The sequence below is a fragment of the Chlorocebus sabaeus genome, chromosome 12 (assembly GCF_047675955.1).
Source record: "Chlorocebus sabaeus isolate Y175 chromosome 12, mChlSab1.0.hap1, whole genome shotgun sequence".
Taxonomy (NCBI): Eukaryota; Metazoa; Chordata; class Mammalia; order Primates; family Cercopithecidae; genus Chlorocebus; species Chlorocebus sabaeus.
The window spans coordinates 29,733,501-29,758,154 of record NC_132915.1 but is presented as its reverse complement, the minus strand read 5'-3'; the positions used below and the strand labels follow the sequence as shown (position 1 = coordinate 29,758,154).

Here is a 24,654-nt window from a genome sequence, read left to right as displayed (position 1 = left end):
TAAACTGTTTACTGCAATACCATGGTCTCCGTGAACCGGAAGACCCTATCAGGTGACTACACAAGTTGTACTCTGCAGAAGAAATTCTTAAACTACTGCCTGCACAAGGTAAAATGGGAGCAAACATGAAACCATTCTTTAGGGCTGACTTTCCCACTGCAAGAACTATGGGCTAAATCTTAAAAGACGAAGCTGCTACCATTTTTCTCTTCAGCAGCACCTAGTCAGGGAGTTGAATGGGTGGGAAAGATCTTAGCAGGAATAAATGTTCTCCAGTTCTCCGATTAACTTAAGTTGCAAAAGGTTTACCTGACATGCCTAGTGGTCTTCAAAAGATATAGGTATGGATTTGCAAAGGAAAAAAAGGGGATTTTTCTGTTTCTAAAGTCACACTTTGGTCTCTCTTCTCTAACCACCGATATTTGTCTAATAGTGAAAGCAGTCACCATCTAGCCTCACCAGGCTACTTCTCAGTGGAGCTGCCCTGCACACACTCCTTGTTACCAGGCACGTCTGTGCCAGTGTCTTCATTTCCCACCTCATGCAGTCACCTGTGTGGACCAGAGTGGGCTTCCCAAGAGAAGCCAAAAACAACACTGTATGTCAATGAGACTCACATGAGTTGACCTGGAATGACAAGGTGAACTGAATCAAACAGATACTGACTCTCAAGAATATGAATTAAGAAGCATAGAGAATAAGCAGTTAGCAGTAAGGGTATCTCCTGCAAGAGTGTTAGGAAGTGGAAGAGGAGCTGCAAAGAGCCAGAACTGGGTGCATGCTCAGATTACGAGAACACCAAAAGTAGGTATGGGCAGAAATAGGTATAGCTTTTAATATTAATATGAAGCCATCATGGTTATCAATACATCCTAAAACACTACCTTTCATCTCTTCTTTTAACATTGCAACTATGTATGTTTCATATTACCATAAAACAATCTGAACATGACATGTATTCTCAATAGAGATATGTTCACGTATATAATTTACAACTAAGTGTACATATTGAGGATACATGTTCAGATTTTTTGTATGTATGAGGGTGTCTGGTAAGAAAAAGTTTTACAAATTCTACTTTGCTATAGAAAGTGCACATTCTATGACACTAGGAGACGGACGTGAGAAGTTAAGACAGCTGCCAAGGACAGTAAGACAAAGATCCTGTCTTCTAGAGGTTCACAGGCCATAATGTGTTACAGCGAAGAAAGAAAAAAAGCACCAGTGATTTTTATTGAGTTTCCAACAAATATTTGTTTAGCACCTATGTGTGCCCTGTGCTAGTCTAGGGATTTTATATCACTTTCTAGTGACACAGTCACCATGAATCAAATAAGCTATCAGGGCTGAATTGAATTTGCTGGGTCAGTGGTCCCTAAACATTTCTGAACCACAGAGCAATTTGAGATTCTGATTAAAAAGAAAAGAAAAGAAACCTCTCCCTAGGAAAGCACACATAACTACAATTCTGGACTCAATTTCACTGACACTTCTGACCTAACACCCAAGGATAAGAAACTAATGGGTCTACTGCCTATTTGAAAATATAGACATACATATCTATTAAATCATGTGATCCTACACTGAAGGATTGTTTCAACAATGCAAAGTACTTCTGAGGTTTATTAATAGCCTTATATCTTCAGTTAACAACATATTATTAGTGGCAATGAGAGAAGTCCCACCACAAATAAAACAGCATGTTTATTCTCAAGTACAATGCATCCAACTGACACAGACTATCACTCCAGTTACACAATGGCTGTTCAGAGTTCTCAGTTAATGGAATATTCACAGTTTAAGACCAAACACAATGCACAAAGAACAGAAAAATAGACAAAGTTGCCATATTAGGGGTAGCAACATTAGCTTCCCAGCAACAGAGACTCTGGGGAGGGCTACACATAAAATTATTTTCTATTAAGGGTCAGTAATTACTGTAAAAATAAAGTCTGACAAAATATTTCATTCATTTGCTCTAAGTGATTTTACATAACAGAGCTACAGAACACAGGCTTGGTTCCATCTTTCCTCTTAAATAACCAAAAAAGGTACCTGATCTAATCTCTTTCATGTAATTAGAAATCACCTGAAAAATGCAGAATCTGGCTGTGAGAGTGATTTGAGAATCGATGGATCTCAGTTTCCCTGCTCGTAAGATACGAACAGCAGTACTTACTTAACAAAGATAAGAAGCACACGTTTTCAAGGGTGCCTCTCTAATGTGTTAATAAAACAATTTCATTTTTTTCATTCAACAAATATTTAGTGAATTGCAACTATGAGCCAAACACAAACAGTAAGGCAAAATCAAGCAAAATCAGACCTAACTTTTGCCTTGATGAAGTTCACTAGCTCTTTCATCCATTAGAAAGCTTTAAGTTGGAAAGTTCCACTAGAATCAGTTGTCTAACTTGACAACTAATATTTGTAAAGCATTTTACAGATCATAAAGCACTATCCAATATATCATCTTAGGAAATCCTCACTGTAACTCTCTCTCTGACTTGTATTGGTAATTCGTCTCCTATACAGGTTAAGAAACTACAGCTCAGAGAGGCCCAGTGGCTTACTCAAGCAGTGAAGCTGGAATCCCCTTTGCTGATCATCTCAGTGCACTACACCATCTCACTGCATTGAGCTTTAGGTCAGAGGATAAAACATGTGCAAAATCACTTTGAGCTCTTTACTGGGAACATGATCTAAAGCAGCTCTTTGTCTGTTCCCATCTTCCCAAGAAGCAGTTGTTACCCAGCTCTGACAGGATGTAGAAAATGCAATTTACTTAGCTGGAAAACCCCAACTTACCTAAGTTATAAAATGGTTAATCTGCTGAAAGACTCCTTTACTATTTCTATCATACAGGCAACCTAACAGTATTGCGTTGTTGCCTGCCATGTGCCTCTCTTCCTTGGTCAATTTCTACAGTGCTTTCCGAATACAGAAAACTTCTGCAGTTATTTTCCCTGTTACAGACTCTTAACAGTTTTCTATAACAGTATGACTTACACAGTAAGACTGAAATGTGAAAATTCTAGATGAAACAGTCACCTGGTCCTACATTAAAACTTACACGAGTTTTTTAAGGAGCCTGAGATCACTGTCCAACATTCAACCCACTGCCAAAATCCCTATGACAACATCTCTAATTTGGGGTGATGTGACTTCTTTAACACATGCAGTTCCTATTACTGGTAACAAGCAGTTTGGCAATAAGTATCCAAAGCCATAAGCAAATAGTACTAATGTCGACTCAGCTATTCTGCTGCTAACAATTTGTCTTAAGGAAACAACTCAACAAATATACAGGGATGAGTGTATTTGAGATATCTTCATTGTCGTGTTGTTGTTTATACTAAGAAATTGGAAATGACCAAAGTAACTATCAGCCAGGGATGGTTTTAATAAATAAGAGTGCATTCATATAGAGAGATGCTATGTAGCCATTAAAAATCATATGAACATATAAATAGTAACATAAGATATACAAGCTCTATCAAGTGAAAACTGATTACTAAATAGTATATGATATCCATTTTATGTGTGTTTACAGAGCGAAAAATCTTAATTTATTGATATAGAAAAACATGTCCTTCTTGTATCTACTCATAAGTTCCAATCCTGCCCCCTGAAGTTGAGAATTAACTTTGCTCTCCTTTCCACCTGATAGCCTTTCAACTATTCCTGGTAGGGCATAGTTTCTAGTCTACTTATTTCCCTGGCTTACCCTCTTAAAATGTAGAACTTGTTTGAAAACAAGCCCTTGGAAGCAGCCTAACAAAGTCAGCAAACAACGGGATGATTATCTCCTTAATTCTGAGTACTGTGCCATTAAAGCTGCCAGAGAAGGCCACCTATATCAAATGGCTGGCTGAAATCTTAAATCTTTTTAACAAGAGCTGCTACTGATCCAGGTCTCCCATTCTATAAACATGCACTTTTTCCCCTGACTCTAGGAAGCTGCATTCAGTAGAGCTTAATTGTATATGTGTTCATGTTGATTGCCTTCAACTTTTTGCAGCCTTTTCTATTATGATGTCTGACATCCAGTTGGTTAGCTTCCCTCCCAAAAATGGGATAGACAAAAATTTGATCCACCTTTCTTGATCAAAGACCACTCTTCTCAAAGTAGAATACCATGACATTTGGAAAGGACTACTAAAACATTTTATTTGGTGATAATTTAAAATATTTTAAAACAAACACAGGTATGTTGAAAATACAAAGTGAATGCATCTTTATGTGGAAACATGAGATTTCAAAGACATTTTGCTCCTGGCTGTGCTTCTAAAGTCTCCCTATACCCACCCATAACCCAACTTTTAATTCCTGCACCCTCAACCCTCTAAACCCTCCAAAATAAAGTATAAACTTTCCTCTTCCTTAATAGTCCCTTGATGGAAAAGTTAGAATAGCACTGGTAAGGCAGCAAATTGCACAAAGTCAACAGTTAATCAACCTGCAACACATTCATCTATCTTACTATAATCAAGCCCAAGCTTTTCCAGCTTATCCATAAAAAATCCTAAGAAACTTAATGAAGCATGAGGTTTTTTATTCTGATATCCCCTAACAACAACATTACCCAAATTCTCTCTCCAATAAGTATCTGATTTATACAGGAAATGAGGTTAATTCAAGAAAGGCTTGTTCTTGAGAAACCCATGCTGACTTAACCACACTTCTTTCCCAGCTAATCACAAACTATCCCTTCTTCTATCCATTTATTCCATTAGAGGATTATTCCATGTCTGCTGTTTAAAAGGCACTGAACTAGGGTCTACAATATAAAACATGGAGTAAGACAGAAACTTCTCTTCTAGGAGGAAGAAAGATGACACATAACTACAATACATGGTAAAAATGCTTAAGAAAGTTCCAGAAACAGGGAAGCACTAGCCAGCAGAAGGAAGGGTATGTGAAGAACAGAGTATGTGTGAAAGGGTATAACAAAGATAAGACTGGGGCACATTGTAGAGAGCCACAACTACATTTAACCTGAGAAAACTCAAATCTTGTTAGGAAATCACCTGAAAGCCTTCTGGGTCACATTTAGAAAAATCTCTCATTCTCTATTTCAGAAAATTTACATGTTTTTAATTTCTGAAAAATATCTGTCTTTTCAGTCTTTTTCACCTTTCTCCTGTCTTGAAAGATTGTCAACAGAAGTCTACAAATCAGAAATTATTATGCACTTACATTTGACAGTTTACAGAGGTTTAAGGCTTATATAGCATTTTCAAGCAGATTGCCTCTGCAAGACTTTTTTAAGTATCCCAAGATACAATGAAATCAGGGCTGGACACTCAAACTCAATTTCAAGTACCACATATTCAGTCACCACCCTCAGCCTAGGCATCCATCACTTTTACCTACATTTTTTTTTTAACCTTTCCAATAAAAAAGTCATCATCCTTCAAGTTTTCTAAGCTTGGAAAAAAAGAAAATCACAAGTGAATGACAGTGTTGACCGTACAATTAAAACCTTCAGTGCACAAAAATATTAAATGGATGATCTCTGCAAAAACCTCTGCAAGAAATTATAAATGGCAACTACCATTAACTTTTAGTTTAGAATAAATCTATAAAACCAAAAGAACAGACTAGACAATTCACAAGAAGGTGACAAATCTTTGGGAAAAACACTCAATGCCTATCAAGCTCCCCAAAAAAGGCTCATTAAAAATACAGATCACAGTTGTCAATTAAGAAAGAAAGATGAAAAAATACAGTGCATCCTTATTATTCATGGATTCCATATTTGCAAATTCATCTTCTAAAACTTATTTATAACCCCAAAACCAACGCTCATGGTCATTTGCGCACATGTAGAGAGAACCAATTTTTTTTTTTCTTTTTTCGTTATGGAACGTTTCACTAATTTGTGTCATCCTTGCACAGGGGCCATACTAATCTTCTCCGTATCATTCCAATTTTAGTATATGTGCCAACTGCAGCGAGTACACACCAAAATATTTGAGTCATTACACATACACGTACCCAGCTGAAGCCAAACCAGCTTACACTCTTTGTTTTAGTCCTTATACGATAAACAAATGTCCTTTTTGTGACCAGTTTTTAGGACTTGCTTCTTTTTTTCATTTTTGTGGGTTTCTTGGTGATTTTGCTGTTTAAAATGAGCCCCAAACATCATGCCTTAGTGTTGTCTAATGTTCTTAATCACAACAAGGCCATGATGTGCCTTAGGGAGAAGAGATGCATTGGATAAACTTCATTCAGGCATGAGATATAGTGCTCTTGGCTATGAGGTCAATGTTAATGAACCAACAATGTATACTAAACAAGGTATCTTTAAACAGAAACACATGTAAAACAAGGCTATGTATTGATGGGTTGACAGTTGACAAAATCGTTACAACCAGAGGCTCACAGGAATCTAACTCTGTATTGTTCCCCTAGGAGCAATGGCTCAGTATTCACTAATTATGTCCTTAGTGACTTTATAGAACATAACTGCCACAAATAATAACAGTGGGGTGTTTTTCCAAATTATCCTCTATTTCCCCTATTTCCTATCTCTGGATATCCTATTTATATAACAGAATGTTATATACATTGTTACAGTTGGTTTGTTCAAATAGGAGTCCAAACGAAGTCCCCATACTGCACGTCATTACTGAGCTCCAAGTCATAGGTCTAGACTTCCTTGCTACGCTCCTCTTTAATGCCCTTCTAAAATTTTCCTCTAGGCTTTTCAAAGGTGCCTGCCCATTCTACACTGGTTTTCTCCACCTCCTCTCACAGCATCTGACTAATCCTCTCTTCACTCCTGAGTTTCTTGACATTCCTACCATTGTTTGTGTAGGTTTGTTTGTTTGTTTGTTTTTTGAGAGACAGTCTCACTCTGTCATCCAGGTTGGAGTGCGGTGGCACGATCATAGCTCACTGTAGCCTCAACCACCCAGGCTCAAACAATCCTCCCACCTCAGCCTCCTGAGTAGCTGGGATCACAGGCATGTGCCACCATGCCCAGCTAATTTAATTAAACCAACCCAGGCTGGTCTCAAACTTCTGGGCTCATGCAGTCCTCCCACCTCAGCCTCCCAAAGTGCTGGGATTACAGGTGTGAGCCACCACACCTGGCCGTACAGGTCCTTTTTACAAAACAGATTTCCTTAGTTCTTGGGGGCCCTCTGTAACTTCTTGGCCTGCCTTCTCCTGTTCTTCCTCACCCAAGGATTACTACTCTTGTTATCTGTCTTCTACATTACTATCTGTGGCCATGAGATCATATATACATTTTTGACTAACAGGTTGGCTATTTTTCAATAGCCACCTACCAAAAATTCCCTGCGTTAAACTCCAGGATGATATGGACATTTTTCCCCATTGTCACTTAAAATTCCTTTAGAAACATCTGGTAGGATCCTGAAACTCCACATTCATTTTTGTTCTAATTTTTTAAACCTTCTAATATGAAAAACATCAAATATATACAAAAGAGAATACTATAGTGAATGCAATGCGCCCATCACTAAGCTTCAACAATGATACATATTTTGTCAGTCTTTTTAATATAGTCCCTCTTTTTCTGTTTTATTTTTGCTGGAATCTTAAAGCAAAACCAAAACAATATATCTTTTCACTTATAAGAACATCAGTGTGTGTTTATAATTAATGAATAAATTTGTTTTTTTTTTTCCTTTTGAGACAGGGTCTTGCTCTGTCACACACGCTGGAGGGCATTGGTGCACTCTCATCTCACTGCAGCCTCTTGAGCTCATGTGATCCTCCTGTCTTGGCCACCCAAAGTGCTAGGATTGCAGGCATGAGCCACCACACTCGGCCAGAAATTTGTTTTTAAAGTAACTACCATGCCATTAACCTAACAAAATTAACAATTTCTTATCATCAAGAACTCAATCCATATTCAAATTTTTATCGTCTCAAAGGTGTCTTGTTACAGTTGGTTTGTTCAAATAGGAGTCCAAACAAAGTCCCCATACTGCATGTCATTACTGAGACCATACTGGGACTAAGGCAGAGAGGAATGAGCTCTAAGTGAGTCTGTAACAAGGAAGAAAGAAGCTCATTCAACTAAAAGAATTAAATTGGAGGCCTGGCCCGAGAAAGTGGAAAAATAAACAAAGAAAACTAAAACCATTCAGGAACATCATCAAGCAGGGCAAGAGCTACAGAGAAAGTACCAAAGGGGCTAGGAATTTGAGTAAAGCGAGTAATTGGACAAATGACAGAATTATCTTAATGGAACAAGGACTTCAGCTTTAAAAATCTCACTTTGGATCAATGAAGTAATGAAAAACAGTTACTAAAAAGCAAAACTTCAGTCATTGTATCTAATTTAATTCCCCACATTTTAGTTTCATAAGCACTTTTGTACACCATAGCACTTTAATAAGTTTAAAATGATCATGGCTAACTCCATGAGACTAAGATCTGGATCTGGCTGACTCCAGAGACTAAGACTTACCACATAGTCAGAGGAGAGCACAACTCAGAAACCAAAGTTCCCAAAGTCTTCCCTGGGAATCACTAAATTCACACTGAACTTCTATCTGCATCAGATATGGACACACACACAGAAATGTTTTATATAAGCAATGCATGCTTATTAATTTTTTTTTAAAAAAAGGTAAGAAGCAAGATAAATACTTCTCAGTTTTTGAGGTTTATTAGAAATAGCTCTAAAATTTCTCCTCCTCTTTAAAATAAGATTTTTAAAAATGCTTCTGTATTCAGTTACAATTCTTTGGGAATTTTCCCCCCAAGGTAAAGCCAAAACAGACTTTAGAGAAAGAATAAGAACTACAACTTATTACAACTACCCCACCAACAACTTTGCAGTAATATTTTATAGTATGATTAAAAAGTCATTTTAAGTATAACTCTGAAAATGTTTAATGATTACTTTAAATGTGAGCACTGATGTTTGTCTACACAAGTTAATGATGTATTATAACATCATGAAGGTTAGAAGTTGTTTGTTTTTATTTAAACAGAAGGGGTTGTCGGTATCCTTATCACCACTAAAGGTAGTTTTAACATTTCAAAGGGATTTTTTCCTAATTGTATTTTGAAAAACACATTTTTAAAAACACGTATGTACTAGGAACTCACAGATCTTGTCAAACTGAGTATTTCATATTCCAGTACAAGTCTGGACACATCAAATCTAAAGGAATTTCTTAAGGCTTAGTAAACCAGCCGCCGTGATCTAGTTTCCAGCCAAATGGGAATCTTACACTTTTACAGTTATTTCAGCTAATTCTTAGTCACTACAAGAAGAGAAACTCAGCAAAGGTTTGATGCTGAAACATTCCAGAAAAAGGATAATCTCCACCATATAGAAACTACAGTATTTTATCTAATTGGTATCTCAATCCTGATTTATGTTCACTCATTTATTTAATTTAGCAGTATAGTGACTATGCCATATACGTAGCAGACTGAGTGGAAGAGTTTATCATCAAAGCTGACACTGTGTACACTTTGCACACCTAAGTCACGTGCCATCATGTACATGGTGTGGAAGGTAGGGGAGGCAGGTGTCCCCGCTGTCTTCCCAATAGTGGTGATGGCTCCACTGAGTCATCTTATCACCCTTGACTATGGAGGACTTCAGATCACCATCCTGCTTTGGATTACTGATGTGGTATAAGACTAGGAAATGGCTTTCTCAGGGATTATCTACTGGCCAGCTCATTTCACTAGCACTTATTACTATGTAAGGGTTCTACTGTCTTACAACCTGAATGACAGCTCTGGTCATTCAGATTATTCTGATGTTAGTTCTGTTTAGAAATAATATTTTCTATTTTATTTTCACATTGAAAATCAGTCCAATTTGCTTCAGCCTCCAAGAGCATGTTTATGTAAAATTAAATGAGCACTAGCCACAAGCTGCACTTTTTTTCTAAGTGGGAAAATGGTTAAGAAGACCGCCATTGTGGATGCCCATCAGGGTGGATCCAATCACTGAGGACCAGAATAGAACAAAAAGGGAGAGGAAAGGCAAATACGTGCTCTCTGCTTGAGCTGGAACTTCCATCTTTTCCTGCCCTCAGACATCAGCACACCTGGTTCTTGGATCTTCAGACTCAGATGGAGACGGAAACTTATGCCAAGTGCTCCCGGGTTCTCAGTCCTCAGACTCAGACTGAATTAGACCAATGGCCTTCTTGGTTCTTTAGTTTGCAGATGGCAGATCTTGAGACTTCTTGGGGAACATCCTGGGACTTCCTGGCCTTCATAATCACATGAGCCAATTCCTACAACGAATCTCCTTCCTAATATACCTATGCTGTCTCTTTGGAGAACCCTAATTCTCTTTGGAGAACTCTAATATCTAACACAGTTGGCAACTTGTCAAAAATGTAAATCTGTAGGCCAGTCTCAGACCTCCTGAATCAGAAGGTCTGGGATTGGGGCCCAGCTACCTGTGTTTTAACATAATCCTCCAGAGGACCCAAATGCACGCTAAAGTCTGAGAACTACTGCTATAAATTAGATTTTTTAATTGAGCATTCATTCAGATTTCCATTACATTTGGGTTTAATTTCCATTAAACCTATTAAGTACAGTTTATTTTCTAATATTGCTAAGTACAGATTTTATAATATTCCTATAAAAGTAAATTCGTATAGAGGGAAGCTTTGAATTTACCAACAGTTCAGTAGAAGAGGGTGACTAATATGCAACTGAACAATTGGCTTCTATTTTTCTCATACTTGGTCTCTGGAACAAAATCTTTAAAACAGTTTATAAGGAAATGCTTCATTACATTTCTCACATTTACTTCATCCCCTGTGTTACACAGGTTCTCGGCATTTGAGGTGACTTCTGATAATTGCCTAAAATGAACCAGAATTACGGGGTGCTGAAGATCAAGGACCCTGAGAAGACATGAAGCTGACGACTCAGCTTCATCGCTTTCCACCTGCGTGTTCTAAGAAAACTCTGCCACTTTAAGCCTCAGTTTCCCCAAATGTACAATAAAAATTACAGTATACCCCTCATCACAGGGAGAAAATCAAAGGTGTTTAAAGCTGACTGCCTGGCACAAAGTAGCCCTCAATGCTCCACAGTAATTTAGTCATTTTTAGCTAAGAGAATTATTTCTTTTTAAATACTTCTGAACACACTTAAGTCCCTAGAAGGCAGAGACTGTCAACATCTAAACTGCTTTTCACAGCAAGCACCTGATAAACGATTTCTAAAAATAAAGGTGATGAAATTACAATTGCATTCTTTTACAAATACTCTGTCACCCAGGCTGGAATGCAGTGACACAATTACGGCTCACTGCAGCCTCAACCTCCTAGGCTCAAGCCATCCTGCCATCTCAGCCTCCCAAGTAGCTGGAATTACAGACATGTGCCACCAGACCTGGATAATTTTCTGATTTTTTTTTTTAGAGAAGGGGTCTCACTATGTTGCCCAGGCTGGTCTCAAACTCCTGGGCTCAAGCTATCCTCTTGCCTCGGCTTCCCAAAGTGCCAGGACTACAGGCATGAGCCACTGAGCCCAGCCACAATCACATTGATTTCTAACAAAGGATTCCATGGTAGAAAAATAGCTCATTCTGCAAATAAAAGCAGTGTATGCAATATATGTAACCACAAACACCCTCATCAAGAGAAAACATTTCAAAATGTATTCTTTAAAGATCCCTAAACTGTCATAGGGAAAAAGGCCAAGGAATAGTACAGACTTGAGCAGATTAGTCAAGAATGTGATTTGATGAATTAAAGAAATTACATTTTGGCAGGGCTAAAGCAGAAGGCAGGCAAAATTCCAAGTTTCTTCTGGTTAATTCAAATGAGCAGTACCCTTCCTTTGTGTAGCTAATAACATAATATTAAAACATATTATATTTAAAAGGTCAAAAAGCCATGTGAAAAGAAAAATTCACTGAAGAATCTTTTAGATATGTGCCAGGATGACATGAACACCATCATCAAATATTGTTGAACAACTGCTGAGGAGATGAGGGTGTGGGGTCTTCATAAAAATAAGTTTGAGTCTTGGCTTGGGCAATCACCAGCTAACTGACCTTAGTTAGGCAACCTCCTGATTGGTCTTCTTGCTTCTACTTTTGTCTTCTTACTGTTCATTCTCCCACAGTAACCACACAAGCAGGCCAGAGCTCCTTTTCTACCTCAGTGTCTTTGCATACGCCATTTCTGCTTTTCCCTCTCAGAGCACCCACTGCCAGTCTTCATACGGACAATTCAATCAGTCCTTCAGGTCTTAAGGCACTTCTCAAGAATGCTGTTCTTGCCTAGGCTAGATTAGATCCTCCTGTTACATGCTCCCTTTATTTTTGTTTTTTTGAGACAGGGTCTCACTCACCCAGGCTGGAATCACAGCTTGTTGCAGCCTTGACCACCTGAGCTCAAGTGATCCTCCCACCTCAGCGTCCTGGGTAGCTGGGACCACAGGTGCACGCCAACACATTCAGCTAATTTTTGATATTTTTTTGAAGAAACAAGGTCTTGCTATGTTGCCCAGGGTGGTCTCCAACTCCTGGGCTCACGCAATCCTCCTGCCTTGGCCTCTCAAAGTGCTGGGATTACAGGCGTGAGACACTGCACCTGGCCCCTTATTTTGAAACTCTTACCACCATTATAACAACATTGATCGTGTCTTTTAAAGTTGTCAGTTTGCCCTGCTAAACTGCAAGCTGTGTGGAGGCAAGAACATGTCTGTTCACTGCTGTATTTCTAGCACCAAGTGGAGAGTCTGGAGCACAGGTGAGAGTAACCATTATACCCAGTCCTCGCCGTTGTCTCAGCCATCCAGGATCACCTGTTGACTTCACAGAGTTAAGAGGTAAACACTTTCAGATCAGTTGGGTTCACAGATGTGCAATATTGTCAGATGAAAAGTAAATTCAACATCTTTCTGGTTTCCAAAAGCAGAATCAAGAAAAATCTGAAAAACTGTGGACCCTCTGAATTTAAACTGACAGCTAACTTCAGATTCAAAATTTGGGAATCATGCCTATAAAACCAAACAAACTAGTAGATTGAATCTGGTATGAAATACCATCATGGGTAACAGCTGTGCCTCCCATCTACTCAATCTGGGTAAAAAGAGAGAAAACACGCAAATGTGTGTTTTCTGCTTGCTCTCATTCTTCATCTTTCCACCTTTATTGTAACTGCAAAAAGCCCCAGGAAACAGAGGGGGAGAGCTGCCTGAGCTTCTTATGACAATCTGGTTATACTGAGCCATACATGCTGTATTAACCATGAATTGCCACCCCAACCCACATCACGTTCCTCATTCATTCCCATCCATTTTCCATCTTGGCTTTCCTCCCTCACCCATCTCTTTTTCAGCTTTACTTTCTACCACTCAACTTCTCTCAAGACATGAGGCACAAAGATACAGCAGAAAGAGGGCTGGATTTAAAGACTCCTGGAACCTTTTCTTGGAGAAACTGCTAAAATATTATCACAGGAAATTATTCTGGAGTCTGGGAAAAAGAAGAGTTTAATAAAGTACAAAGACAGTTCAGAGAAAGAATGGAAAAAGAAGTAGGATAACATGAAATTGTTAGGAAGAAAAGACTCCTGGGCCTTACACTCATAATTAACCTTGTAACTCCCACACCACCAAACATCTACAGTGAAGAGCTTGTGTATCTTAGGCTGCTGGCCACCACCTTGCACGTGAGAGAATTTAATCCAACAAAGGAGACCAAGTCACTTTCCGACAATGGTGTAACGTTTTTGTTTTATTAGAGACAGGGTCTCCCTCTGTTGCTCAGGCTGGAGTGCAGTGCTGCGATAACTCATTGCAGCCTCAAACTCCTGACCTCAAGCAATCCTCCCACCTCAGCTTCCCAAATTGCTGGGATTGTAGGTGTGAGCCACGCCACCTGGCCCTGATAGTGGTGTTTTGGTAAGATATCTTATCTGTTCTTGCTGCTTAGCCCAAAGAAATATACTGTTCAAGATCTGCAATCAGGCTTCATGTACGGATGTGGAGAGAAAGGAGTGGCTAGGCACCGTGTTATTAAATAATAAGTGGGTTTTTTTTTTTTTTTTAAGTAATAAACACCCTATAACAGCTTTCATAAAACCCAGTTAAGATTGGAGCTTTAGAATTACCAATATCCAAAACAATACTTAAAATTACAATCTCCCCCGGTGGGGGGGCGGTTGAGGGGGGGAACCTATCACAGACTGCTTATTTATCCCACCTGCAATGTGATTGCTTGCAAACAGGTAACTCGTGATTCTGAATAATTATCCTGCATCCAACCCAGTGGTGTTGCGACTGCTGACATTCCACACAAGAAAGCAAGTCTTTTCTCGTGAAAGGTGTCAGTTATGTGGAAAGGACCAAAACCCACCTCAGTGTCCCCAGTGTTAATTCTCCTTTGTATATTTCCCTAGGGAACTTTCTGACCACTGCCCCCTCAACCCAGGACTGTGTGTGTACAATCCCCCAACCTCCATTAAGGTTCATTTCACCCTGTGGAAGCTAGAAGGAGATGAAAGCACATCTCCAGGAAGAATTGGGCTTATTTCCTCCACACAGACAATAACCGCCACCTGCACGAGGATTTACACGCCTCCCCCCACCAGCTTCCTAGTTCCTATGTCATAGAGTCACAGCCACTCGTACCCCAGAGAACGATGAGGAGAAAGAACAAAGGGGCCAGGTGGCTCGGGCAGAGGGAGGAAAAGGTGGCTTCTCTCTCACACTCCCACAATACAGCTATTGCCAGTGGAAGCCAGGTTGATCCCCATCTCAGGTTGTGTTGAGACAGCTGTTGGAGCCAGAATAGGAAAAGGAAGGAAAAAACTGTCCTCCCTAAGGACTGCTAGTTTTTTTATTTTGAAGGAAGGAAAACTGCTAAACACAAACAGGAGCCTGTCTTGAAGCACTGTGGAGCTTTCATCTATCAGTTTAGTTCTATCCTGCCATGAACCACTCCTTGGCAATTCTCACCAGCAAGTTGGAGAGCCTGAACATGAACGAAGTCAGCCATAGGAGGAGGCCATTGTTTACTCTTTTCCCAAAGGGCACAGTCAGTGACAGGAGTCTTCGGCAGGCACCTGGCACACAGTCACATCCACTACAGGAAGTCAGCGGGGAGACCTTACAGGAAGGTTCTGGGAGGGGCTCTTCTCTATTCTCTCAAGAGGCCTGGGAGGACTGTCAGAGTAAGAGTGAGGACAAAATAAAATCAGAGAAGAAAAGGTGAAAAGCTGAAAATTCACACAGGTTTCCTTGTCCTGTTTTTCTGTGGAAAAAGTAGGAAAAAAAACGAGAAAAGAAACTTTATAATGTAATTAGTGGGATTATAACAAAAAAAGTAATTCTATGTGATCATATGTGTAATTTCATGCAATGACAGTTCTTTGACCAGACCATAAAATTTCTGTCATTTATATATTTGCATTTACTGTCCCTCTCTCATTTTATTTTTTAAAAATAGAGTTTTACTATGTTGCCCAGGCTGGTCTTGAACTCCTGGGCTCAAGCAATCCTCCCATCTCAGCCTCGCAAAGTGCTGGGATTACAGGTGTGAGCCACTGTGCCTAGCCTCTATTTCATTTTTATTACACAAACATAACATGGTCATTATAAAACTTTAAAAATCTTGATAAAAAATTTTAATTAAATTCTCTCAATTCCCAGAGAAACTCTGCAATTAACATTTTAGTATATCCTTTCATATTTTTTCTATACACACATAAAAATACACGATGGGTTAGTTGGTAGGGGTGCGTTTATAAAAACTTCCTCTATTACAACTATTGGAATTTTTTCACAGAAGTCACAAATATATGTTTGTGCAAATAAATCTGTTTGCATTCTTTTCTTAAACATTCTTGAGAAATACCCCTGCTATTTAGTGTTAAAGTCAACCCAGAAAGCATGTGAGGGCATCTGTACATGCTGCTGAGGGTTTAAAAGCCAAAGAAGTACCAAGTTCACCTACAGCAATAAAAAGCTCAGGAACCCCCCAACTATCTCACTGACAAACCTTCAGAAAGCCCTCCTGAGTTAATACCTAAAATAACACGAAGAAAAAGCTAGGACTCTTTCCTGGAGGATCTTTTGCTAGCTGCCTGAAGTGAGAAAAACCTTTTGTAACCACTTTTACTGAAGGTGTGCAATGTGGTTTAGAATGACTGCTGATACTAAAGTTTCATAATTATCTTACTTTCCCTTATTTATCCACAACATTCTTTTCTCAAGAAATCATAAGGAATTGTTTAGTACTAATGTAATAAAAGGATTTGGCCAAACCATGAAATACATGAGAAATAGTTTTCTTAACTACAGAAAACCATATGCTATCATAGTTATGAACGAAGATTATGGATTTCATGGTATAGGCAACTTAAACAGATGTTTAACAACACTTCCTGCAGTCCTAAGGGAAAAAAAAAAGAAAGTTAGATGATCTCAGGCTTTTTTTTAACATCAACATCCTTCAGCCTAAAACTTACCACTTTTTGTCCACCACCACATTCCTCTTTCATAGCATGGGTTAGTCCACTACAGAAATGTAAAAGCTCCAATGTGATTTACTATTTTGTAGAGTGGCAGACCAAGCAGTTATACACAGACACAAGAAAAACATGCTTATATCATTTATATAACAGTACCCACCATGCAGGAAGAGAATTCTTATCACTAGCCCTATCTTTGAAACCCTCTCTTAAATGTGAGACAATTTAATAGAAAGATGTCTAAAATATATCTGCATAAAGAGCAATTCAGAAGGGAATGTGCCCACAACCAAGGCCTGCCTATTTCAGATTCAACATGACCAGCAGTTTATCTTAATCTGTCTCCCCATCACCATCTTTAAATTAAGACACTTCCTGTTTTTAACCCAGTCTCATTGCTTGCACACACTCTGTGCCAAATCTTAATATTCAAGCTTGTTTTCATTCTTGCATAGACTTTAGATTTATACATTGTTTCAGGGTAAAATATTTCTGAAAACAGAAAAGGCAACTTCGCTCTTCAAACTTACCCAGGGCTTTCCAAGACAGTTCTGTGAATTCAAGTCCTTCCCCATTGACAAAATGTTACTGTAAACGTTCTTGTTAATTGAACCCAAGACACTGTCAGCCTGACATTAGAGGGGCTCACAAAACTTAGCCAGCAACCTTTTGTACTGAGCAAAATACAGATTACCAAATGAGCAGCCAGCATGTCTAAGGGACTCTCGTGCTGCAATTTGAGAAGGCTGAAAAAGAACACCAAGAGAGGGAGCTGCTAATTAATTCTTCTCCTCAGTATCAGCCCCAAATGTTTCAAACAACAACTGATCTGGGAACACAGTTTTGACATTGTTGAGATAATGACCTGATTTGTTCCCAAAATGCTGGGAGAGCTGCTGCAACCCTATCTGGTGAGAACCATTTGTACTCTTTCCTTCCCAAAGCCAGAGTAGGCTCCTTTCCAAAGACAAGGAATACTTCCTGTCTTTTTTCCAAGCCTGACAGTCAAGGGGCTAACTATGCATTAAAGCCTTATCAACACAGCACTGAAGTATGGGCTACTTTAGATTAGCCCATACTTGGTTGCCAAAATAGAATTTCCTGACAGATACTATTAAAATACAGATGTTTTACAGTGTGCCCAGAAACAGAAATTAAGTACACAAGATTGCACAGAATTTACTGCTCAGGGAGAGTGGGGGTGGGAGAGGGAATAGTGAAAATGGCTACATAAGAATAAACAGATGAAACCTACAACGTGATGAATAAGAGTTCTATGGTAGAGGGGTGGGAGAGGCAAGGTGAAAACTGCCACAAGCAAATGAGACTGCAGCAAAGTATGCAAGGTGACTGTTCTCAGGTCCACCCACCTCCAGCTATCACCCTCTCTCACCGCCTTTCCCCTTAAGCCTGAAAGGTTCACAGACACCAGGGTTTCTCAGCACAATTAGTATTTGGGGCTGGATAATTCTTTGTTGTTGGGAGTTGTCCTGGACACTGCAGAGTGTTTAGCAGCATCTCTGGCCTTTACCTACTAGATGACAGTAGCACCTACCCTCTCTGGTTCAGTTTTAACCATCATAAATTTCTTCGGATATTGCCAAATGTCCCCTGGGAGGCAACACTGCCCTAGATTGAGCAGTGCAGATATATCCTAGGTCACCATGCATGGAAGGTGTATTCCGCATACTAAACAAGTGCACCCAGCTAAGGTGGTACCTAAGAGCTGAAGTCCCACACACGGTCCACTCACCAAACCAGGGACTATGTCCATCCAGAAAGGCACACATTTTCGAATGTCCTCAAAGGCTCTGTACTAGCAGGGCGCGGTGGCTCATGCCTGTAATCCCAGCACTTTGGGAGGCTGAGGTGGGCGGATCACTTGAGGTTAGGAGTTTGAGACCAGCCTGGCCAACACAGCAAAACCCTGTCTACTAAAATCTACAAAAAAATTTCCTGGCATGGTGGTGCATGCCTGTAATACCAGCTACTTGGGAGGCTGAGGCGGGAGAATCCCCTGAACCCATGAGGCAGAGGTTGCAGTGAGCCAAGATCACGTCACTGCACTCCAGCTTGGGTGACAGAGCAGCGAGACTCCGTCTCGCAGGGCGGGGGGTGGCGGGGAGAGGCTCTGTACAGGCCAAGAGAAGTACTGCATCTCCATATGCTGTCACTCTGCCATGAAGCCCCTGAAAGTTCTTGTTGCTAAGCCCAGCAGAAATGACTCAATTCTCATGGCTCTGCAGGAGCTAATGCTGGTAACCACTGCCACCTTGAAATGCACCCTTGAAGGTTTCCTCCATGCTTTCTGTCCATTCTTCCTCAGTCTCCTTTGCAGGTTGCTCTTCAGAGTTCTGCCCTAAGCCCTCTTCTGCTCCCCCACCTCTAACTAGGTGATCTTATTATCTCATCCGCTGCAGTTACCATCCACATGGAAAAGACTCCCAGAACTCAATTCATTGTGCTCTGTTTTCTGAACTTAAATGCAGGGTTCAAGCTCACATTTCCCCTTCAATGACCTGTAGATCCTTGAACTCAATATGTCCATAAATGGGCTCATGATCTGCCCTCACAAACCTCCCAGGCTTCCTTTCACTGAGTAGCAGCCAGATCCTCCCAGAAGTCTGGGCACTGGGCTTGATGTTTCCCTCTCCCCATTCAATCAACTCACAGAGATTCTACTCCTAAACTGCCATTTGTCCACTTTTTCTAGTCCCACGGCCAGCTCAGGCTACAATTTCTCACTGGGGGATTACTACAGGTGCCTCCATTCTCAGGCCACCCTCACACACCCAAGCTGGAGGGGTTCTTCCAGCCAGCACTTCACCTACCAACTTAAAACTTGTGATTTCCCACCACCCTTGAGATAAAGTTTAAAATTTCTTAACAATTTACCAGGCCCTTTATGACCTACCCTCCCACCCCCTCCACCCAACAATCATACACTAAACTCTCTTTGGTTCTAAACACAGGATGCTCCCCCTCCTCTCCTCTTCCCCAAATCTACCACTTCACCTGGCTAACTCCACCTCACCCAACAGGTTTCAGCTTCAACTCTCTGACCTCCACCTTCCACTAATGTTCCCAGTATTACGTGCCCATAACAGCCCGTACTTCCCCTATCAGAGGGCTTACTCTGCTTATTTGTCTGGTTCCCCAATGAAATATGTTACATCTCCGCTTTGCATCATCCATCAGCTTCGGCCTCACTTATTCCTCCACATAGTGTTTGTTGCCCGGTCCATCTATTAATTGTTAATCTCAAATTTGTTATGGCTCATCAGCAATAGTAAAGATAAGAAGTACCATGACTACAGAATGCCCCTCTCTGCACCAGATGCTGTAGTGATGTTAAAACACATAAACAACACAGAACTAGTCCTCAAATATATTAAAGTGGGGAAATGACATAAGAAGTTAACAGGGCCCAGTGCAGTGGCTCATGCCTGTACTCCTAGCACTTTGGGAGGCTGAGCGGGGGTGGCTTGTTTGATTCCAGGGGTTCAAGACCAGTCTGGGCAATATGGTGAAACTCTGTCTTTACAAAAAATAAAAAAAATTGGCCGGGCATGGTGGTGTACACTTGTGGTCCCAGCTACTCAGGAGGCTGAGGTGGGAAGATCACTTGAGCCTAGGAAACGGAGGTTGCAGTGAGCCATGATCATGCCATTGCACTCCAGCCTGGGCAACAGAAGCTTACCTCAAAAATAAAAATAAAATAAAAATAAAAATAAAAGTAACAGAATATGAAATGTTATATTTACTAAGCAAATAAAGGTAGTCTAAGAAAATAGGTAGGTAGGCAGGAAACAAAAAATTGAGAAATTATCAGGATTAAAGAGATATGATATGGAGCCTCCTAACAGAGAAGCCCTGGATGTGGATTCAGATTTTGAAGATGGTAAGGAGCAAAACATCAGGCATAGAAATTAACTAGAGAAATGTCAAGTCTTGCAACAATCAACTACTTTTTAAAATCAATTAGAGTTACGTTTTTTAAAGTGGAAACTTTGTAAACTGCTGCTAGTTTTCCATCTGCACTGATGGCATGAAGCAGAATGGTCATTTTTTGGTGAAATGAGAACAAGTCATTGAGATCTGTGCCGACTTCCATAGAAGGACAAACACACAGCAGTGTGTCTTCTGAAGCCTGGGGATTTTCAAACATCAATGTTTTTTGTTTTGTTTTGTTTTTTGAGACGGAGTTTCACTCTTGTTGCCCAGGCTGGATTGCAATGGTGTGATCTTGACTCACTGCAACCTCCAACTCCTGGGTTCGAGCGGTTCTCCCGCCTCAGCCTTCCGAGTACCTGGGATTACAGGCGCCTGCTACCATGCCCAGCTAATTTTTTTTTGTAGTTTTAGTAGAGACAGGGTTTCACCATGTTGGCCAGGCTGGTCTCGAACTCCTGTCCTCAAGTTATATGCCCACCTCGGCCTCCCAAAGTGCTGAGATTACAAGCATGAGCCACTGCGCCTGGTCTCAGTGTTCTCAAAATACATTATATTGTATAGAAAAATTAATAAATAGGTTGGGTGACAAGTTAACTTGTTACCTTTAACGGTTTATCACTTTTCCTCCCACTTTTATTAAGGTTATAATTAAAAAATAAAAACTGTATATATTTACAATGTACATGGTTTGATGTACATAGACTCTGTGAAATTAAATCTAGCTAATTAACATATCCACCTCACACTTATTTGTGCTGAGAACATTTAAGAGCTAATCTCTTAGTAATTTCCAAGTATACATTAACTACAGTCACCACACTGTACAATAGATCTCCAGAACATATTTATCCTAACTGAAACTTTTTACCTTTAACCAACATCTTCCCAAGTACCCCTAATCTCCCAGACCCTGACAGCCACCATTCCACTCTCTGCTTCTGCGAGAGTTTGACTTTCTTGGATGCCACATATAAGTGAGAAAATGCAGTATTTGTCTTTCTGTGTCTGGCTATTTCATTTATGAATAGGTTCATCTATATTGTTGCAAATGACAGGATTTCTTCTTTTTTAAGGCTGAAGAGTATTCCATTGTACACATATACCATATTTTCTTTACCCATTCATCTACTGATGAACACTTCCATCGTCTCCATATCTTGACTATTGGGAATCATGCTTCGAGGGACACAGGCGTACAGGTATCTCTTTGATTTCAGTTCCTTTGGATATATACCCAGAAGTAGGATTGGTGGATCATACAGAAGTTCAGTTTTTATTTTCTGCAGAACTTCCATACTCACACTATTTTCCATATTGGTTGTACTAACATTCTCATCAAAAGTCTAAGAGGGTCCCTTTATCTCACATTTTCCCAACACATTTGTTACCTTTTGCCGTTGATAACACCCATTCTAGTAGATGTGAGGTGATATCTCACTGTGGTTTTGTATTTTTTAGCAGAGATGAGGTTTTGCCATGTGGCTAGGCCAGTCTTGAACTCCTGACCTCAACTGATCTGCCTGCCTTGGCCTCTCAAAGTGCTGGGATTACAGGCATGAGCTACTGCACCTGGCCGCTCACTGTGGCTTTAATATGCATTTCCCTGATTAGTAATATCGAGCACCTTTTCATATATCTGTTGGTCATTCGTATGTCTTCTATTGAGAAATGTCTATTAAGGTCCTTTGTTCATTTTTAAATCAGGTTATTTGTTTTCTTGCTATTGAGTTGTATGGGTTGCTTGTATATTTTAGATATTAACCCCCTATCAGATGTATGGTCTGCAAACACTTCATCCCATTCTATAGGCTGTCTCTTCATTCTATTGTGTGTTTCCTTTTCTATGCAGCATTTTTTTTTAGTTTAACACAATCCCATTTGTCTATGTTTGCTTCTGTTGTACTTCTGAGGTCATATCTAAAACATCATTGCCCAGACTAATGTCAAGAAGCTTTATCTCTGTGTGTTCTTCAAGTAGTTTTATACTTTTGGATCTTACTAAGTCTTTAGTCCATTCTGCAGTCAAATCCTCTACCCCTGAGCCATGCCGCCCAATCTTTAGTCCATTTTGAGTTGATTTTTGTATACGGTGTGAGAAAGGGGTTTAATTTTTCTGTTGTGGATGTCCAGTTTTTCCAACATCATTTACTGAAGAGACTCTTTCCTCCATTGTGTGTTCTTGGCAACTTTGTCAAAGAGCCACCGACTGTAAATATGAATTATTTCTGGGGTCTCTATTCTGTTCCATTGGTCTATATGTCTGTTTTTACGCCATTGCTATGCTGTTTCGATGACAGCTTTTTAGTATATTTTGAAGTCAATAGTATGATGCCTCCAGTTTTTTTTTTTGGGGGGGGCCGGTTTTCAACAAACCAAAACTTAAGAGATGCAGCAAAAGCAGTACTACAAGGAAGTTTACAGCAACAAACTCCTATATTAAGGAAGAAAGATCTCAAATAAACTTAACTTTACACCTCAAGGAATTAGAAAAAGAACAGCCCAAAGTCAGAAGGAAAAAAATGAACAACACAGCAAAAATAAATGGAGACTAGAAAAACAATAGAAAAGATTAATAAAACCAAGAGATTTCTGAAAAGATAAAATTGACAAATTTTATCAATTTTAGCTGAACTAAAAAAAAGACAAAATTATAAATGAAAGATGAGACATTACAATTGATACCACAGAAATACAAATGATTATAAGAGACTACTATAGATAAAGATATGCCAACAAATTAGATAACCTAGAAGAAACGGATAAATTCCTGGAAACATACAACTTACACCAAGGCTGAATAATACAGAAATAGAAAATCTGAAGAGACCAATAGTAAGTAAGGAGATTGAATCAGAAATAAAAACCTCTCAACAAAGAATATTATTCCGGGACGTCATAGCTTTACTGGTGAATTTTACCAAACATTTAAAGAGAAGAATTAACACCAACCCTTCTCAAACTCTTTCCCACAACTGAAGAGGAAGGAATCAACCCTTCCAAACTCATTTTACAAGGCCAGCAAGGAAACTACAAGAAAATAAAATTATGGGTCAATATCCTTGATGGCTATAGAAGCAAAAATCCTCAATATAATACTAGCAAACCAAATCCAACAGCACATTAAAAGGATCATACACCATGAACAAGTGGGACTTATCCCTGTGATGCAAAGATGGTTCAACATATGTAAATTAATTAAAATTAACACCACATTAACAAAATGAAGGATAAAAATCATGTGATCATCTCAACAGATGGATAAAAATCATTTGAAAGAATTCAACATCCTTTCATGATAAAAACTCTCAACAGATTAGGTAAAAAGAATGGACCTCGACATAATAAACGCCACACATGGCATGCCCGTAGCTAATATCACACTCAGTGGTAAAAAGCTGAAAGCCTTTCCTCTAAGATCAGGAGCAAAACAGGAGGCCCACTCTTATCACTTCTATTCAATATAGTACTAGAAGTTTTAGCCAGAGCTATTAGGCAAGAAAAACACAACACATCAAAAATGGAAAGCAAGAAGTTAATCTGTCTCTGTTTGCAGATGATATAATCTTATACATAGAAAACCTTCAGAACTTCACCAAAAAATTGTTAGAATAAATGCAGTAAAGTTGTAGGATACTAAAATCAACATATAAAAGTCAGTAGCATTTCTATTATGTATACTAATAATGAACTATCTAAAAAATAAAGAAAATGATTTCATTTACAATAGCATCAAGAAAGAATAAGGCCGGGTGCAATGGCTCACACCTGTAATCCTAGCACTTTGGGAAGCCAATGCAGAAGGACTGCTTGAGTCCAGGAGTTTAAGACCAGCCTGGGCAACAGAGAGAGATGTCTCTACCAAAAAATTTAAAAATGAGCCAGACATGGTGGCGCACACCTGTAGTCACAGTTACTTGGGAGGCTGAGGCAAGAGTATCACTTGAGCCCAGGAGTTCAATGCTGCAGTGAGCTGTGATCGCACCACTGCACTCTAGCCCAGGTGACACAGCAAGACCCTGTCTCAAAAAAAAGAAAGAATGAATGAATGAAATACTAAGTAATAAATTTAACCAAGGAGGTGAAAGATCTGTGTGCTGAAAACTATAAAACACTGCAGAAAGAAACTGAAGACATAAATAAACGGAAAGATATCCTGTATTAATGGATTGGAAGAATTAACACTGTTAAAATGTTCATACTCCCCCAAGTGACCTACAGATTTAATACTATTCCTATCAAA

The 24,654-nt window shown here is 39.5% G+C and overlaps 1 protein-coding gene and 1 non-coding gene across 9 annotated transcripts in view; both read right to left on the bottom strand.

The window, feature by feature from the left end:
* The window catches only part of KANK1 (KN motif and ankyrin repeat domains 1), a 246,536-nt gene that overhangs the window by 187,059 nt on the left and 34,823 nt on the right, over nt 1-24,654 (bottom strand). For 3 of the 8 annotated variants that reach the window (XM_037998465.2, XM_007969399.3, XM_007969403.3), the window contains exon 1: nt 16,991-17,164. The exons of 3 other annotated variants lie outside the window; for them this stretch is intronic. The gene's annotated coding sequence lies outside the window, so the exon portion shown is untranslated. Of the gene's footprint in view, nt 1-16,990; nt 17,166-24,654 lie in introns of those variants that run through there. 2 more of the 8 variants (XM_007969404.3, XM_073021541.1) reach the window with 2 other exon arrangements.
* Nucleotides 5,859-5,964, bottom strand: LOC119624564 (U6 spliceosomal RNA). The gene has a single exon (XR_005240728.1). It is a non-coding gene; the product is annotated as a U6 spliceosomal RNA (small nuclear RNA).